Genomic DNA, 20,726 nt, shown 5'->3' with positions numbered 1-20,726 from the left:
AGCAGAGTGATGGGGACAGAATTCATAAGCAAAAATATTATCTACAGCCCCAAGAAAAGGCACAACACAAGTGGTCTGAACAATTTTGAGGTTTCTCCACAAAAAATATCACACAAATGTTTTTCCCAGTTTTGTCTATTTTACTATCCTTTTAAATAGGAATTCCTAATGTCCTCTCCAACCTTCACCATTCCTATGACTCAACAGATATGTCCACTCTAGGCACATCATCTATGTTACAGAACAGTGCTTTGGGTAGACAATTTGTTCAAGAATTTCACCTTGCAGATAGGTTAACTGACAGAGGATAGAAGAGCATAAGAATATAAAACTGTCAAATGAAATCACATTAAATTGATGAGTTTCAAGAACAGAAAGTCTATTGCACCCCTCACAATTTCCCAAATATATTAAAGCTTGAACAAGAAGAATCTACGATGGACAGAGACTTGACTTTGGGTAGTGAACACACGATACAGTCTACAGACAATGTGTTGTAGAATTGTGCACCTAAAACCTATTTAATTTTATTAACCGGTGTCACCCCAATAAATTCAATAAAATAGGGGAAAAATAGACATCTAAAAGTAAAAGAATCAAATCCAATGGATATATGACCACAGGGTGATAAAGAGTTATACTAAGTTATGCTATAAATAGACAAGAGAAGAAACACATTCTAAAAAAAAAAAAAAAAAAAAAAAACACAAAAAAAAACTCTCTATGACTTCACCAATGTAGGAATATGTTAATTCTCCAGTTAATTTGACAACTGAGTATAAAAAATATAAGGCAAAATAATCTTCTTGCTTACTTAACCATCAGAGAAGGATGTTTTCTATGTGCTGGGCATTGAGCTAAGCACTTGGTTAGTATTAGTTCATTTAATTCATGCTCGGAGCAGCTCTATGACAGATTTATTATTAGTAACCCTCCTTTACAAATGATAAAAATGAGACATAAACATGTTAAGTTACTTACCAAAGACCATATAATTAGTAAGTGGTAGAGCAAGGTTGCAAAGCAAGGCAGTCTGGACCCAGAATCCATGAAGTTAAACCCATGGTCTACAGTCTCTCATCTGTTACCAAAAAACTGTATGGCCGAAAAAGTTTATGGCTTCTCCCAACAGCTTATTTCATTCCTTCCTTCCACCAAATTACAACATTTTCTTAGCTCCCCTTTCTCCTATCAAAGCTTCTGCACCTGGCATTTAATTTCCTGAGTCTTGATGTCTTCTGGTTCATAGAATCTACGCTGAGAATTAACAAATAAAAATAGCTTAACATGTTACCTCTTAAAGATAATGGGTTTCCACTTAATCACAAGCTGTTAATGCTTAACTCAAAGCAGTAGTTACTGTGGGATTCTTGTCACTAATGGTAAGCACCTTTGGGGAAGAATTCATATCGCATTCATATATGTAGTCTCAGTACCAGCACAGTGCCTGGGACAGAACTCATTTCTAATGTAAAAATTTTTTTTTAATATATTTTATTGATTTTTTACAGAGAGGAAGGGAGAGAGATAGAGAGTTAGAAATATCGATGAGAGAGAAACATCGATCAGCTGCCTCCTGCACACCTCCCACTGGGGATGTGCCTGCAACCCAGGTACATGCCCTTGGCCGGAATCGAACCCCGGACCCTTCAGTCCGCAGGCTGACGCTCTATCCACTGAGCCAAACCGGTTTCGGCTCTAATGTAAATATATTGCATAGTAAAAGCAGGCCAGGATGTTCTGCAACCATTCTACATAATCCAACTTCATCTATGAAACGACCACCTAATAGGAGCTCTCATGGTTCCCTTGTACTTAAACTAAAATACCTCTAAAATGGGACGTCTTGGCTAAGAACCTCCTTTTTTAATATAAATGTAGGCCATACATGTTATATGAGAGGGGCAAGGGGCGGGGGGAAGTTATAGGCAGCCACATTCCAGCCAGTCATAGGAAGAAAGACCAGACCATGGGCCCTGAGTGCCAAAAAATAAAAATAAAAAAAGGAAGTTTTGGTGAGGAGATACCTAGAGAAAAGGTCTTGATCATAGGTCACTGCTTATGTGTACCAAGCCTAGGGCAACCTGGGATCCTGGCTCCTTAGGGGGACCTACAAGTTAAGAAAGAAATGCTTGCTGAAAGCAAAAGGGATCTAAAACGGAAAATGACTGGAGCGTCACAGGTTTGCCTTGGGATATGTCTATAGAAAAGTCGCCAGTGAGGCAGATTATATTTCCCAAGATAGCACCAGACAACCTCTCATTACCATGTTCTTCTTACCGTGTGACAGTGACATTCCTCCCATCAAAAAGTGAGCCTGTGTTCCCTCCCCTTAAATCCGGGGAGGTCTGAGACTACAGTGGTAGTGAGACTATGTGACTCCCTAGGCTAGTTCATAAAGGGTGATACTACTTCTTGGTCCTCCTGGGACACTAGCACTGGGAATTAGGCTGTTAAGAAGCCAAGAAACCACACGAAGATGCCACATATAGTTGTTCCAGCCCATAGCCCAGCTGAAGTCCCAGCTGATAGGATCAACCACCAGACTGGCGGATGAGTAAGCCTTCAAGATGGTTTCAGCTACAGCCAGCATCTGACTCCAATCGCATGAGACACCCCAAAAGGGAATCATCTAAATCAGTGGTTCTCAACCTTGGCTGCACATTAGAATCACCTGGGAATCATTTTAAAATCCTGATTTCTGGGCCTCATCCTCCAGAAATTCTGTTTCTTTATTACTAATGTTGTGGCCCCACCCCATAACAAAGAAACAGAATTTCCGGAGGATGAGGCCCAGAAATCAGGATTTTAAAAAGATTCCCAGGTGGTTCTAATGTGCAGCCAAGGTTGAGAACCACTGATCTAAATGAACCCAATCAACCCTCAGAACCATGAGCGATAATAAAATAACTGTTTTTCTTAGGTCATTAGTTTGGGAATGGTTTATTATGCGGTGCTACTGAAATACCCAGCCTGGAAACAGGTTCAGAAGCCACTTTGTGCAAACCTGGTTAAAACCCAAAGATTTGGGCTTTCCTAATAAGAGAAAGAGCTGAAGCAGTTTAGAAACTGGGTGGGACTGGCTGAGTCACGGCAACCAGAAGGACTCCTTTTTTCTTTCTTTAAGTTAAGAAACTATAAAATCTCCCTTGAGAGCATGCTGAGCCTGCCCAGAGAGAAGCCACCTCACAGATGATTAGAGTGTAAGTGGATAACGAGCCATTTGAATTATCTGCTCTAGTTCAAACACATGCTGTTGCCAATATGCTGTGGCAGCCAGCTAACATCTGAGCATCTTTAATTTAAATTGCATATACTTAACTTGAAATGGCATCTCTACTCGAAAACTAAGAATTTACTGTACCATCATCAGATCATAGGAGAAATCATCTTTTCAGGAATTTCCTAAATTTGCCTTTTTACTGCACTCTAATGTGATAACAGCTTAATGCCTGATGGCTCCCAAGTCAAATGTTTCAGAGTATGAGATATAATTCCTATTCCAATCAGTTTGTTAATACACATGCTATTTCCTGTCTACATATGTAAATGGAATAATTCTCAGCACTTTAGGTTTCATTCCTTCATAAACACCTAAATCATATCTGTAACCTTAGACAATAGACACATTCATAAAGCTAATGTTTAATTTACTGAATTTTATCAGAACTAAAATTTTCAAGGCAACATCTCCAAAAGAAACTAAAAAAAAAAACCAAAAAAAAAAAAAACCAGACTTATGATAGAAAATTGAGCCTGTACTCAAAATTTGAAAAATAAATGTGGAACCCATATTCTAGGCTCAGGATAAAAACAAACAAAAAGCAACAATCCAAAAACATGTATTAGACCTAGTCATATTGCATTAGCTATTTAAAAACCAATTGGAGCCCTAGCTGGTTTGGCTCAGTGAATAGAGCGTTGGCCTTCGGACTGAAGGGTCCCACGTTCAATTCCAGCCAAGGGCACATGCCAGGGTTACGGGCTCGATCCCCAGTAGGGGGCAAGCAGGAGGCAGCCGATCAATGTTTCTCTCTCATCAGTGATGTTTCTATCTCTCTCTACCTCTCCCTTCCTCTCTTGAAATCAATGGGAATATATTTTTAAAAAATAAATAAAAACAGATTGGGTGGGTCATCATATTAAAATGGCCTCTTTTTAGACATCATCCTACTTGAGCTTCCTATATAACATTGTGGACCATGTAAATCCCCCTCTCTCTGTCCCAAAGCTTCTTTTTCTCTTGGATTTTTACATTATTCACCCTTCTTTTCTTGCTTCCTGGGAGGCAGTTTCTAGAATCCAGGTCAATCTGATTTACATCCTGGCCAGCCCCTCACAGCTATGTGACCTTTCACAAAGTAAATTATCTAAGCCTCAGTTTCTGCATCTGTAAAACAAAGATGATAATGACATAAAGATACAAGGGCCATTTAATGAAATAAGGCATATAAGTGACTAGGTATATAATAAGTATTTAGTATATGTTAATTATTAGTTTACTATATCTTAGTGGTTCTTAGTGTCTGCTGGTCCCTGAAAAGTTGGATTTCATGGGGATCTGTTCTCACCTCCTGTTTATTCCCTCTGAACTGCCATATCCCCTTCCATAGCATCAATCCCCTCCAATATGTCAGTGATTCTCCATTTCTGATCTTTCTACAGGCCTTTATTTATATGTGATCACTGCCCTGTTCTTCCAGAGGAACCAAGCCATGCCTACTTTGTGTGTTTAGATCTGGAAGGCAGTTCAAACATCTCAGAGGTCCTAGAAATGGTCTATAAATACTGTATTTTTTTCTGTGTATAAGATGCCCCCATGTATAAGTCACTCCCCACTTTTCCAACCCAAAATTAAGAAATCAACATTTTAAACATTTTGTTGGTTTTCCTCTTAAGGTCTTCTTCTTTTTTGGCATCTTAAGGAGTCGCTCTTCCTGTTTTCTCTACTGTCTGATCATACACTCGGTAAGAGGAGGTCCAAATTGTCTCTCTGCAGCTCTATTCCCATGCTCTTTTGCATAGCTGATTACATTCAGTTAGAATTTTGCAGTGTAAAACAATCACTTAGGGGATTTATCTTTTTATTTTTTGACATCTTTATGGGCTCAGAACGCTCTGGTCCCTGTTGCAGCTGTGCACTCTCCACCTCCACATCCACCCACAGCATCAGCTGACGTCAGTAATAATAAGGCTCGTGATTGAAGGAAGCCTGTTTGACAAGGTATGGGCAGCTACTAGGCTGACTTCTGTGTATAAGATGCCCCTCAATTTTCAGTCTAACAATTTTAGAAAAAAATAGCGTCTTATACATGGAAAAATGCAGTACCTTCATCTATGGGCTATCAGTTGAGGGATTATGAGCCAGATGTTGTTTTAGGAGAATGGGGTTAAGATTTGAGCTTTGAGGCCAATCCTGTGACAAGCTAACAGTCTAAGCAAGCCCTCCTCCTGTGTGTCCTGCTATGTTGGATTTACCCATCCTAATACCACCTTCATCTATCTCCACCCAAATCTTTGCCCTGGGAAACCTGCATGGACCACATCAAGGGGCTCCTATGCCCTCTGGCTACTAGCTGGGCTTAGCTACTGGGCACCCCTGGCAAGATATTGAAGACAGGGACGAGAGGGAGTTTGGCATATTTACTCCCTTGGCTCCTCCCTGTGATGTCTCCTCTCTAGGCTGATTTCAAACCTCAAGTCAATATTGCAGTTTCTTTCATGGCAGCACCTTCCAGAAGACTGGCCTGTGGAGTTCCAAGCTTCTGTAGTACTAGCCCCAGGGCACATCTCTAACTTGCCTACACCTTTGAACAGTTTCTTCTTTAATTCTTGTGAATTAAATTTCAATTTAGTCAGGATTTCTGCTAGAATCCTGACTAAAACACCTGCCTGTTTGGTAGCATAGCCTTTCCTTTAAAAAAATAAAATAAAATTAACTGGAAATTTTTTATGATAAATACATTAAAACTATGCTATAAAAATTATCTGTAATCCCATCATACTATTAGAATGTTAATATATCGCTTTGCAGTATTTCTGATATATATTTAACAGTTGTAACTGAGATATTTATAAAATTTCATGGTGTTTCTTTTTTCATTTAATGTTATGAAATTAGAATTTTCATTGTGCTAAATAATCTTTACAAACATCATTTTTAAAGCTCCATAATGCTCAGTTAAGGAGAGTGCTCCAATTTGCTTGATTTTTCTCATATTTGTGAACATTTGACATGACCTTCCCAATGCATACATTCACATCTACCATCATACATATGGTGATTTCCTTTCCCTTTCTCCACTAGATTAGCTAGAGGGCAGATTTTTAAATTTACATATATGGTCTGTAAACAAAAGCCTTTATGTTCCCTAAGGTCTCTCCTTTGGAAAGGTTTTCTAGTCTTGTGCAATGGAAAGCACAAGGGGTTTGAAGTCAGAAGTCCTTGGTTCAAAGCCCAGACTTTTCGTTGCAGTCTATGACCAGGAATACTTCTTTGAAGAATTTAAACAGTTGATATTTAAAGTCTCTTTAAATCTAATATGCTCTACAAATTATTCACTCTAGAGTCACAACCATAAAGATAAGGACAATGAGAAGTTCATGAATTTTCATTTGGAAGCATGAGGTCTCAGAAATCATCTAGTTGATTAATACATTCTCTCCTTGTTCTTAATTACCATTCTGAGAATTCCCCTTTTTGCATCTGAGGAAGTTGAGGCCCATACAGTCTCTGTGACTTGCTAAATCATAAACAGATCATTAGTTCTAGAGCCGGCACTCTGCCCACACCTGGTGACTCCTGGTCCATTGTTGTGTTCAGTACTCCCAGTATAACTCTTGAGAAGAGCATTTAAATATCTACAGACCTGCCTCACTAACTCCTTGACCTGCAAGATCATGGTGTTGTTGTTTTTATCTTGCAATTACATAACCTTCCTCACCATGCTTTCACATCAGATGATATCACTCTTTCTTTCCCATGACTATATGCAAAACTGCTAATAGAAATAGGTTAAAGTTCTTATGAAAATTAATGAATGAAGATTGTCCACATAGCTTTTTCCAGTGCCCAAAGAACTTGAAGATAGAAGGGAAGCATTTGAGGCCAAAGTGGAAATGAAAGAAAGAAAAAGAAAGGAAGAAAGGAAGAAAAAGAAAGGAAAAGAAAAAGAAAGAAAGAAAGAAAGAAAGAAAGAAAGAAAGAAAGAAAGAAAGAAAGAAAGAAAGAAAGAAAGAAAGAAAGAAAGAAAATAAGGAAGGAAGCTGTGAGGAAGGGAGGGGAAAGAAAGAAAGAAAGAAAGAAAGAAGAAAGAAAGAAAGAAAGAAAGAAAGAAAGAAAGAAAGAAAGAAAGAAAGAAAGAAAGAAAGAAAGAAAGAAAGAAAGAAAGAGGAGCTAAAAATAAACAAAATAGAGTTGAACACTGAAATTACACTAATAGACAGTGGTACCTCAAACTCACCCTTGTCCACTTCTACAGACACTGAATCATCAGCACCAATCTGATAATTATGCCATCCACACAGTTTTTCAAAGGAACTGTCTCATACATTATCTCATTTTCTTCTCACAACAACCTCTTGAAGTAATTACAGCAAGATTTCCCACTGAACAGAAAAAGGTGCAGATATGACCTTCTCTTGGCACAAATTTCTTTGTATGAGATTTGGTTGCCCTAATCAGAAATTAGGCAAAGTGGATCAGCATCCTAACTGTAGGCTCTCTACCCATCTCAAAGGAGGGTCTTTAGAAAAGCATGGCAGGGTGGCTCGGATCTAGAATCCCCAGATCAATGGAACTTGAAGTCCTACGTGTTTAAGTAGAGATAGCCTGAAACGTCATTTTCTAGTTTTCTTGACTGACAAAATATCAATAAAATACAAAGAATATATTCTTGTAAAATTATTCCCTCCCAGCTCCTGAAAATAGGGGCCCAAAACAAGCTGTAAAGCAGACTCCTCTGACAATTACTTCTAAATAAAACTATAGGGTCACAAATTCAATGTCTACAACAAGGCACTGACAAAATGAGAAAGTAGAAAAAGGGCACTTGGTCCCTCCCCACTTTAGAACCAGAAGTGACCCAGAAAACATTGAATTCAACCTCTTCAATCTGTGTTTCTGCATTCTTTCTCTTTCCTATCTATACATTCCCTCATTACTATATCCTGATGTCTATAGTCCCTCAGAACCATTGGTAGCATCTGATCATTCTCAGCTGTCTTGTCCTGAGACAAGTAAAAAATATCCTGCCAATGAATAAAGGATGTTAGCGCATTCCTCGGTTAGAGATTGACCCAATAGTCATTCTAGCTTCTCCCTAATAACAGCATCCCAGTGTATTGGATAAATAATAATGTTACTAAATCATTTTCTTCTTTCATATCCTCAACTTCCCAGATTCATTTGTATGTGACTAGTTCTACCTCATGGGGGATAGAGGGCTTTCTGTTAAGAGGAACTTCCTTTTGGCTCCCACTGCTTGGTCCCTGGCTTTGACATGGTGTGAGAACATAATGCTTGAAGCCATGGCCATTATTTTGCCACCAAGAGATGACTGCTACAAAGATAAAATGCCAATGTCATGAGGATGATAATTCAGAAAAGCAGGAAAAGCCTTTAGAGTATCTCTGAGCAGGTGAACCAAGCTTCGGGGTGATCTAAATTTCAAACCCTTACATACAATAATTTTTTGTTGTTGTTGAAAGCATGCTTGGATGGCTTTTTTCTTCTTATAAATATGCCTTTTCTGGTAACACATGCAATTTGACATGGGTTTCAATGCCTCACAACTCAAAAGATTAACTAAGGCAATCATTATGGGTCCCTGGAGCACTGTGGCACAGAAAGTCATTTTTAGTGAAGACATCACCTAAGCGGCCACCACACGTGGTCCTCTGCCCCTTTCTCTCAGTACTACCAAAGTTTTCTTTTTGAAATAGAAAAAAAAGACATATCCCCATTAGAGAAAGTCATCGCAATAAGTAATATCAAAGCAGCAAAAAAGCAGAGTCCTCCTTTTTATTTTAAACTTCAAGAGACATGTATGCTAATGACCCCCAAATAAAGACCTGCCTATTCCCCAAACAAGTCCCATGTGAAAGCTGAATGACACACATCCCAACACCAAGGCCAGTGCCACCACCACCAGCAAAAGGCAAATGCCTTATTTTTCAAAAGCCAACAGTCCCAGAGAGGCCAAAATGCTTCAATTCTTTTATGAATTTACCTCAATATTTTCAACATCTAGACCAGTGGTTCTCAACTTGAGCTGCACATTAGAATCACCTGGGAATCTTTTTAAAATCCTGATTTCTGGGCCTCATCCTCCGGAAATTCTGTTTCTTTGTTACTAATGTTGTGGCCCCACCCCATAACAAAGAAGCAGAATTTCTCTGGAGGATGAGGACCAGAAATCAGGATTTTAAAAAGATTCCCAGGTGATTCTAATGTTCAGCCAAGGTTGAGAACCACACTCCTTGTTGAGTTTTTGAAGTGGTACCAGCTGTTAATCTTTCTTCCACTAATAGTTACCTCCATTTGTGAGAGGCTCATATAAAAACCATATTCTTACCAAGGCTTGCGAGAGTAGAGAGTTTCAGAACGTTGGAAAATGCCCATTCAAAATTTCTTCCAGTGGTCTCCTCGAACAATGATTTGAAAATATGCAAGGGGGGTGGGGGTGGGGGGTTGAATCCTGGATCTAGGACTGCATTGCATGTTCATTACCTTAAATGCATTTTTCCTTCCTTCAGAGTTCCCTTAACACTTTTCATGGGACGTGGATCAGTCTCTGTCTCTTATTATATGAATACATGTGCATTTCTCACATCACCCTATAGAGGACAAGATTTTTGAGGGTAAAGTTTGTCTTTTTACATTTTTGACTCATTTTTATTCTGATAAAAGGCTTTTACTTTTTATTTAAATTAGGCATCTTTCCCTCTACAGCACACATTTATATCTACCATAGAGGAGATCATGGCAAAATACCTCAGTACAGTCCCCTACCCCCAGCAGCAAATGGAGAGAAAGTTCTCTAAATAAATATTTACTATTCTTTAGTCTGATATTGAGGTCAAATATTTCTGTTATTTAAAAAAATTTAAAACACAGATACAACTGTTTAAAGGCTCAAGTTTTACAATCCCATTCCAAAAAAAAAAAAAAAAGTCATCCGTTGGTTTCAGATTTAGATTCCTTTGCTAACCTGCAGTTTTGGAATTCTAGCAGAGCCATGTGGCCTTTGCACATTAAAGCAGCTGTTTCTTTTCCCCTTTCCTCATTGAACTTGTGCCCTGACTCCATCACTCTCGTCTTCCTTATTGTGTTCTATCCCTGTAGAATCAAACTTTTTATCCTCTGCCCGGTACTCTCTCTACTTTTTGATACCTTTAGCGCATGCTTTTCCTCCCACCCAAAGGGCTATGACATCAAGTCCTTATTTCTTTTTTCTTTTTTTTTTTTAAATATATTTTATTGATTTTTTACAGAGAGGAAGGGAGAGAGATAGAGAGTTAGAAACATCGATGAGAGAGAAACATCGATCAGCCGCCTCCTGCACATCTCCCACTGGGGATGTGCCCGCAACCCAGGTACATGCCCCTGACCGGAATCGAACCCGGGACCTTTCAGTCCGCAGGCCGACGCTCTATCCACTGAGCCAAACCGGTTTCGGCAAGTCCTTATTTCTTGACAGAGGGACAGAGAGCATGCTCCAGTCAGTCTAGTGCTCATTCCCGGGTGATATACTCCCTGTTTTTGAACTCCTGCCTTGAGTTCTTATTCCCCAAACCCTCTTTTTCCTCAATTGCTCAAGGAAAAATTACATGTGCCTCATTTTAAATTTCAAATGCACAGCTTACTGTTGCGTTTTTCCTTTATAAAAGCTCATGTCTGCACCTTTTGACAGCTTTGTCACTCCCTATATGACCCTTATAAGCTGTCGACTTAGTAGGTACCAATTGTTTAAATGTAAAGAAGAAAGAGTTAAACATGCATGTAGGCTATTTTTTCCAGTTGTGGGTTGCACTTGCTGTAATCTAGTTATACTCGCTTTGTAACATGTATGTAATAAAATGATCACTTCAAGTGTTAATGTATGGCCATGGAAAAGATTTAGAGAGAAGACTCGAAAAGTCTAGGCCCCATTGTGTGCTAATCAATGGAAAAAATTTCTAAAGTACCCACTCAATAACATCTTCTAGATGTTCCACAATTAAATTAAGAAAATAGGTCATTTAACTTGCCACCTTTGAAAAACATCTCTAGCTAACACCGATAGAAAATTCATTTTATGTCCAGCCAACCCTACGAAGGATAAAGAGAAATAAAGAAGGTCAGAGGCCTTAAGTAATTGCAAATTATTTGAAGAGATGATGAATGTTTAAGGAGAATTCAAATGAGGACACACATATTCTGCTTCAACAGTTTGCACCTTCCACCTTTAGTACCAACCAGAAGCCAGTCTATGTTTGCCAGCAGGTCCCATTCTCTCAGGCATTCCCCTCCTCCTTAAACATTGGGGGAAACCTACCAGTTCCCAACTTGCTTTCTAAAAGGACATTTTGAACTTGCCCTCGCCTCTCTTTTTAAATGGATTTACTATTGAACACAAAAACGTTTCTTACCTACATGATTTTCAAACTTCTCAGTTCCCACAGTGTATCTCCTACAACAGGCCTACATCCTGTCAAGGGGGGGAAAACAACTCCCAGATGCGCTCAGTGGAAAACCGAAATCAGACAGACTGCACCTTGGAATATCAGTGAACATTTTCAGACTCTGCTTCGTGCTCGTGCTCTTTGGGGCTTTCTTATTTTGTGTTTTCTCCACAACACGTGGACAGCTCTTGGCTTTTATGTAGAAAACCACGGACTCCAGTTATCTGTCAGTTGAAAAACACCTTGCTTATCTGCCCTAATACTTCTTTCATTTTGAATACTGTAAACAAAATTAAATGAAGTTATATAAACAACAATTCTCCAGCTATAACAGATGGACCCTATCCATCTCAGTAGATAATATCTCATAAATGATTCATTGCCATTGCTTTAACCCCAGAGCCTTTTGTATTTTGCACTTCTAAGTGAATAACCATTAGTAAGCTTTACACATTGCACTGTGTAAATTATCTTGGGTCTGTCACAATCTAGAGAATAGCACTGATATTTGGGGAAAAGGTCTAATTATTTCAGTGCTGAATTGTGTACCTCAACAAGAGCTATAGATTATCAAACAGAACCAGATTCAATTCCAAACCTGATCTGGGTCTTTCCTTTAATGTTTACAAATGGAGCATATGTCTTATTTAATACCTTAACAAATAGAAAGAATTTTTATTCCATAGGCTTTATAAATATTATGTTTGACAGGAAAGTTAATTGTAATAAATAATTAAAATGTAGCCCTAAAAGATACCTGAGTTTTCAGGCACAGGCCTCCATTACCTTAGAAATATACCTCGAAGTAATAACCCTATTTACCTGGTGCAGGTACAAAACAAAAACAAGACTTGCCTTGACTCAGCTACTGAATACGGAAGCAATTGGTTCCAAATAATTCTAGGTCTTACTTCAGCTATCCAAGGCAATGGAGGGACTAAGCCTTTATTAAGGCAGACCTCGCCCCCCCACCCCACCCCTGCTCCCCTTCCTCCCCCCACTCACACATACACAGCTGCATTGTGAAGCAGGGTGTCAAATTCAAAGTAATGGAGTCACATAGGATAAGGGAAATAAGAAAAGAGGTGGCTGAAAAGTACATGTGGGGATGTGGGGCTACCACACACTCCTGGCAGAATGCAGAGGTCAGGTGGGAGGTCTTGGGCTCCCAGTCTACATTTCTCCATTTCTCCCCACACGTCTACATTACCAGGCATTCCCAAATATTGTGGACTGGGATGCCTATGCCCCAGGCCTTGCCACTTCCATCAAAACATACTTCTGCCCTGATTCATTTCCTCCAACACAGCTAAGCCAGTGCTAGCTATTCACTAATCACTTTATACTGGAGTTAGTGGCTGCTGATTCTTCATGGATTAGCCCTCAGAGATAATCTTATTACTTCTTGGGTTTCCCTTTACCCTAGGAAATAAGGAATGCAGGAAAAGACATCTTCCAGATCTCCCCCAAAATTCAGAGGGTTGTTAATGGCACATCATCCTAGACCACATATTCTGACATCATATTATTTGCATTTTAAATTAGGGCTATGTTGGACATGGATTGTGTAACAGAATGTGAGTTGGTCAGTATAGTCCCTTCTTAGGCTCATGAGAACAAAGCATGCAGAAATGTTATATATAAAATGTACATAAATATGACCCAGCTAAATAACAAGACATTATCAAGCAAAAGAAAAGAGAAGTTATCAAGATAATGAAGGAAGAGAGATAAGGGCCTTAGAATTACCCTGGAGCAAATGCATAAAGGTTTGAAAATGCAAACGCCAAGAGGAAAAAAATACAAACATTTTAAAGTGGGTTGACTTTTGCTCCAGTTCTGAACCATGTTGATAAATAAAATAAAAGTGGCTAATTAGCATGAGTCGATACTTAACAGCACACCACCCTATGAGTCATTTTATGGTGTTTTTAACAAGCAAGGTCATTAATACAAGACAACACAAACCAAATAAATAATTTAGACATGAGCCTACTGCACATGGTTTGGGTTCCTTTGCATGACCTTTGAAAGAAACAGCCCCTTGGCATAATTGATCACCAATGAAAGTGAAGTCAGGTGGAAAGTCTCTTCCCATTCTGAAAAGGAAATTAACACCATGGGTCAGAACAGAGCCCAAGGTGAAGAGAGGAAGGAGGTTGCTAGCCCTATATACATTCACCTCTTCTCCTCTTTCGTTTTCTCAATCCCAGGTTTAACTGCAGAGTCAGCCCAAAGCCCTGATCAGAAGGAGAGGACTCCTCTGCGCTCCTCACTTGGGGCATTGGCAAGAAAGAAGTACCACTGTGCCCACACAATCACAATGCAAAACTTTGTCAGTAATGGGCAGAACTTAACAAGATGTCTTAGGCTCAGTTTGAAAACTTAACTAAATAGTAACAATTCTGAATGAGTTCAGTTTTACTCATTGGCACTGTGGCATGACAGTTAAGTTACACTCTGGAGTCTATGTTCAAATTCAAGTTATAGCCATTCATTGAAAACCTTGGACCTCAGTTTTCACATCTGTAAAATGGATGTAATAATAGTATCTACCTCATAGATTAAGAATTAAATAAGATAATGGTTCTCAAGAACTTAGCCTGAGGCTGGCCTGAAAAATAGTAAGTATTCAATAAGTCATAACTATTACTATTAATATTATCCTTGTAGTCTTACTGTAAATTCAGCACACCATGATGAGAATACATACCTTGGTTGCCAGGCACATTTTTCTGAAAAAACTGGCTATGTCTGCATTCCTTTAGTCTCCTTGATCAAACTAAAATTACTTTATGACAAAGGCCAATGGGTAAAATAGTCAATAAAGCAAAGAAACCAAGGATTTTATCATAGTGATGATCAGAGACCGGGTTTCAATATCTTGTTTAAGTCAGGTAGATAAACAGAATTGCCTGCAAAAAAAAAAATGTCTTCAACATTTCATTCCAATAAGATTAGCTTGTATTAAAAACTGCACAATGCCGAAACCGGTTTGGCTCAGTGGATAGAGCGTCGGCCTGCGGACTGAAAGGTCCCAGGTTCGATTCCGGTCAAGGGCATGTACCTGGGTTGCGGGCATATCCCCAGTAGGAGATGTGCAGGAGGCGGCTGATCGATGTTTCTCTCTCATCGATGTTTCTAACTCTCTATCTCTCTCCCTTCCTCTCTGTAAAAAATCAATAAAATATATTTTAAAAAAAATAAAAAAATAAAAACTGCACAATTACTATAGCTTTGGAAGATGTTATCATTTAGAGAAACCGAGTAAAGGGTTCACAGTATTCCTCTGTATTATTTCTTTTTTTAAAAAATGTTTTTATTTATTTCAGAGAGAGGAAGGGAGAGAAAGTGAGGTAGAAACATCAATGAGGAGAGAGAATCATTGATTGGCTGCTTCCTGCACACCTCAACTGGGGATCAAGCCGGAAACCTGGGCATATGCCCTGACCAGAAATTGAACTGTGACCTCCTGATTCATAGGTCGACACTCAACCACTGAGCCACACCAGCCTGTCTTCCATATTATTTCTTATAACTGCATGTAAATATACAATTATTTAAAAATAAATTTCATAATTTTAAAATGCTTGACCCAGAACATGGCCTCATAGAATAATTCAAAAAGAGATCTGGGAGATAAACCATATGACCCAAACATTGTTTGACCAATTGAAAAGCTGAGAACTAGACTCAGCTGCTTAATGGCTTCTAACCAGAGCTTGTTTCACAACTCAGTGTTGTTTCTATATCAGTATATATCGTGTGCCCTGGTATTTGTCCAGCCCATTGGCAAAAACAAGAAGTGTGTATCATCATTCATAATTCACACATGAGAGAAGGAAGGTACAAATGTACATTATTATTTTAAAAGTTTGTAATTCTAAATTTCAAATAAGGTTCTAGCATATGGTTTATAAGAGTTTCCTAGGGCTGCCATAACACAATATCATAAACTGTGTGGGTTAAAACAATAGAAATATATTGTCTCACAGTTTTGGAGTTAAAAGTCTGAAATTAAGGTGTCAGCATAGCCATGCTAGTTCTGAAACTTATAGGGGAGAATCCTTCCTTGTCTCTTCTGAGCTCTTATAGTGCTATGTGCTCTTTAGCTTACACAAATGCATCACTCCAATTCTTCATCTTCACAGGGCACTCTTTCCGTGAGTCTTCACGTCATCTTCCCTCTGTGAGTGTCAGTGTCCCTGTACAAACTCAGCCTCTGGAAATACACCAGTCATTTTAGATTGAGGCCATCCTAAAGACCTCATTTTAAGATGATTACCTCTGTAGACCCTATTTCCAAATGAGGTCACATTCTAAAACTTCAACATATCTTTTTTTGGGGGGGAACACAGTTCAGCTCAGAACTGTACACAGTAGGTGCACAATAGATATCTGATCACTCACTAACAAAGGAAGGGAAGTCATTGACATCAGAAACCAAAACAACCACCCACAGGTACCAAGTCAGAAAGACATGGAACGGATTATTGGATTCATTAGATATAACAGAGTAGTTTTGAGGGAGCTTAATATTTGTTGACATGAGAATGTTCAAACCTGTAGATAATTTTTATAAAAATGTATTTGAACATGGCTGGGGTGGCTCAGTGGTTGAGCATTGACCTATGAACTAGGAGGTCATGGTTCAATTCTGATCAGGGCGCATGCCTGGGTTGTGGGCTCGATCTCCAGAGTGGGGCATGATTCTCTTACATCTTTGATGCTTCTATCTCTCTCTTACTCTCCCTTCCTCCCTTTTAAAAAATTTATTTGAGTCAAACAGAGGATACTCCTGGAAGCACATTCTCAACAGACTGAGGTAAATGCTTCCAACAATAACAGCCTGCACCTCCTTTTATGCATTTGAGATTAAGGAGGGGAAGTAAGGAAGACTACATAAAGGTGGAAGAAAGCACGGGGTGGATCGGATTACAGAATAGTTTTAAGACTATGTGCTATCACAATACAGTGTATAGATGATGTGTTATGGAATTGTGCATCTGAAACCTGTGTAATTTTGTTAACCAGCGTCACCCTGATAAATTCAATAAATAGGAAAATATATATACCTTACCTAGCTAGAGGCCCGGTGCACAAAAATTTGTGCACTCGGCGCGGGGGGGGGGGGGGGGGGGGGGTGGGTTCCCCTCAGCCCGGCCGTCCACCTGCTGGCTTAGGCCCACTCCCTGGGGGATTGGGCCAAAGCTGGCAGTCAGACATCCCTCTGTCAGCCCAGCAGCCCTCGGGGGATGTCCACTTGCCAGCGGGGAGCAGGCCTAAACTGCAGTCGGACATCCTTAGCGCTGCTGAGGAGGTGGGAGAGGTTCCTACCACCACTGCTATAAAGGCAGCCATCAGCCTGGCTTGTGGCTGAGCAGAGCTCCCCTTGTGGGAGTGCACTGACCACTGGGGGTAGCTCCTGCATTGAGCGTCTGCCCCCTGGTGGTCAGTGTGTGTCATAATGACCAGTCATTCCCAGTCAATATGCAAACTGTTAGGGTCAGTTTGCATATTAGAGGCCTGGTGCATGGGTGGGGGCCGGCTGGTTTGCCCTGAAGGGTGTCCTGGATCAGGGTGGGGGTCCCGCTGGGGTGCCTGGCCAGCCTGGGTGAGGGGCTGATGGCTGTTTGCAGGCTGGTCACACCTCCTTCAGCATGGGGGTCCCCACTGGGGTTCCTGGCCAGTCTGGGTGGCAAAGGAAGCTCCCAGACTCTCCTTTTTTGCTTTTTTTTTTTTTTCTTTTTATTCTGGGATTTATTTACCTTCTATAATTGAAACTTTGTAGCCTTGAGAGGAGCTCAGAGCTGGCCAGAGCAGGCAGGAGGGAAACCTCCTGCTTGCTCCAGCTCCATTAACAAAGATGGCGGTTAATTTGCACACACAGGGGTGAAGTGGCGGAACGAAGACTAAAGGCTCCATCCAGAGCCACGAAGACTGAAGGCCTGGCTCCTGGGTGCCAGAGGAAAACCGGTGCCGGCAGCCAGGGGAAGGGAAGGCCTATTGCACGAATCTCTTTGTGCATTGGGCCTCTAGTATAAATATAATATCTGGTACAAGAGTTTTCCTAAGGTATACTCCTAAGAGGCATAGGAAATATGCATTCTCAACTGTACTAGATCATGTCGAATTCTTTTCTAAAGCGATTGTTATCACCTGTCACTGGTGTTCAGGAGACCTATTATACCCACAAAGTCTTTCCAACACTTAAAACTGTCAGACTTCAAATATGTACCAATCTGGTAGATGTGAATATGTCTCCCATTATGATTTTATTCTGTTTTTGCTTGATTCCTAATAAAATTAAGCTACATTGCGTATATTGATCAGCCATTGGTGTCTCCTCTTCCGTGAAAAGCCTTTTCATTCTTGTTGCTTCTTTCCTTTTTTCAGGGGAGGAGGGTGTTCTTCGCTTATTTTTAGGCGCTCTCCATGAATTCTGTATACTAATCTTTTGTTAATTGGATGCATGACAAACAAGCCCTCCAAATTTTAGTCTTCTCTCTCTTTATGATGCCTTTTAATAAAAATAAAAGCATAATTAAAAAAAAAACAACAACAACCATATGTTCTCTTGAGGGTGGTCACCTTTGAAGGGTGGGTCTGAAAAGAGGCATTTCAAAGGGTCAAAGGGACGTTAGCCTTGGTGCACAGGAATAATGGGCAGGACTTGCTAAAGGCAAAGATACAAGCCTTTTACTAAAGAAGTTATATGCGTGGGACATGACTACCTATCATGGCCAGCCCAGTAAAGAATTTATGATCAGATGGGAGGTTGCTTTTGTCCATAATACACAAAAGACAAGAGAGATGTCTGAGAGACCGGCGGGAACCCTCCCGTGAAGAGCTGGAATGGAATCCGAGACATCACCCTGTAGGCAGCTCATAGTGACTGGCAAGAGGTTGTTCCAAAGTTGTTTCTTGAACTAGGGATGAAAGCCAAATAAGACACAGTGTCTGCCCTCAAGGGCCTCATTGATATGCAGAGATTATGAGCAAATCATGACAGTTCAGTGTGCGTTCTTGGGAGCCAAAGGAATGCTATATCCACAATATCTTGAGGGCATAGACTACAGCAGAGAGTGAACAATTGTTTGCTGAATGATTTCAATGTGTCAACCTATTTCTTTTTCGTTAATGCAGGTATAGTGATAAAAATAATAAAGGTAACAGTAACTAGATTGTTAGGCAAGCATTTTGATAAGGACTTTGATATATCTCATTTAATCCTCATTACAATGCTCTGAGTTGTGCGCTGTTTCATTCTACAGATGAGGAAAGCAAGACTTAGAGAGTTTAAAGTAACAGCTCTAGAAAGAGGTAGAACTGGGATTTGAACTCAGATCCACATGATTTCTAAGCCCTGAATCTTACCTATTACACTGCAATGTTAATTGATGAGCTTTTCAATGATCTTGTACTCTAATTCTAGAAGTTAGTGGTGATTTTCTTTTAAAGTACATCAATATCCTTTCATCACATGGGGTAAAGCTTATAAAATTGCTGATTGAGTGAATTCAAGAGCAGTGTGTTTGTCAATGGCATTCATCAGTCTATAATCAATGTGTAAACTCTCTGCTAAACAATTAACTTGTTGGAAAATGTGTAAACAAGACAATTTTGGCTACGGCAGATATTAGCTGATAGGTATGGAGATACAACATTAGGGACCAGCAAACTGCCCTTCATTTAATTCTATTTGTAACACACCTATTGTATATGTAATGAACTTCCCTAGAAATCAGCCCCCTGGGACCTTCAGGTAATTGAGAATTGTGCCTTTCTGCCTGATTCAAGAAACAATCAGTCTCACTAACAATGAATAGAAAATCTAGTTGTAAGTGAAATTGTAAGACAGTAGGTTACAAATAAACAATAAAATTGTCTGAGGTTCAAAGATGTGATTGGCATTTGATGCCATAGTAGTTCTGGAAGGGATGATCCAGTTCATAGGATCTTTTTTTTTTTTTTCTGATCACGACGTTATTCAACACAAAATAAATCTCTCCAACTTTACTGAGGTAGTTGACTACGTCCACGACCAAATCTGCCTCTAAACTGGAATTCGGTTGCTGACTTAGCCTTGGCTCAGCTTTCTTGTCAGCACCAGGGGGCACAGCACCCTGTCTGTATGTGTTCTGTCAGCTTCCCATAGTGTGAGTCTTGCAGGTCATCGCCCTCCAGACCTTTGGGCCTTGGCCTGCCAGTCTCAGGTGCAGAGTGGCAGGCCACGATCTCTGGGGGCAGGTGGAGGTAACTGCGGAGATACCGGATGCCCTTGATGGTAAGGTACCAGTAGAAATGTTTCCAGGCAAACTGTTCCTTCACGTAGCCTCATGATTTGAGAGGCTGCATGCCTTCATGACGTGAAGATTAGGCATGATCTTGTCTGCCAGCTCGGGGTGTTTAGGCATGTGCACATCCTTCTTGGCCACCATCACTCCCACCTTAAAAAGAAGATTGTAAATGGAAATCTGTTTCTTCTTGGGCATCAGCATCACCATGGCTGCTGTGTCTGGGACTGGAGCTATAAAGGAAGGGCCATTTCATAGGATCTTAACTTCAGAATCTTATGTAGGAACCCATGGACCACTCCAAACCTGTTTTCATATGTTATGTTTGTTATGTTCTCTCTCTCTCTCTCTCTCTCTCTCTCTCTCTCTCTCTCTCTCTCTCTCTCTCTCTCTCACACACACACACACACACACACACACACACACACACACACGAAAGGAATCACAGCTTTATCAAATTCTTTTTAGGGTCCACATAGCAAGAAAGGTTGAAAACCAAAGTCATCTTAACACAAATGAGTAAATTGAGGCTGAGAGATGTTAGGACATCGCATGCAATCATTTGTGGAAAATCTAGAAAAAGAGCCCATTGTCTCCCAGCCTGAAGCTCCAATCTCCTACCCAAAAAAATGTGGACTTGACCTGTCCATAAACTACTGCAGACAAAGATCAATGCCTAAGAAAGCAAACATTGTCCTATCACTCCACATTGCAGTCTGATACTTCCAATAGTTGACAGGATGAAAAAGTGCCACTTTAGGCCAT

The 20,726-nt window shown here is 40.0% G+C and overlaps 1 pseudogene; it reads right to left on the bottom strand.

Annotated features, from left to right (window-relative positions):
* Positions 1–19,680: 19,680 nt before the first annotated feature.
* LOC118661061 lies at positions 19,681–20,165 on the bottom strand (annotated as a pseudogene).
* Positions 20,166–20,726: the final 561 nt, after the last annotated feature.

This window comes from Myotis myotis, unplaced genomic scaffold (genome assembly GCF_014108235.1).
Source record: "Myotis myotis isolate mMyoMyo1 unplaced genomic scaffold, mMyoMyo1.p scaffold_m19_p_8, whole genome shotgun sequence".
Classification (NCBI taxonomy): domain Eukaryota; kingdom Metazoa; phylum Chordata; class Mammalia; order Chiroptera; family Vespertilionidae; genus Myotis; species Myotis myotis.
Note: the sequence above shows the minus strand (reverse complement) of the source record. Positions and strands in the feature narration are given on the sequence as shown.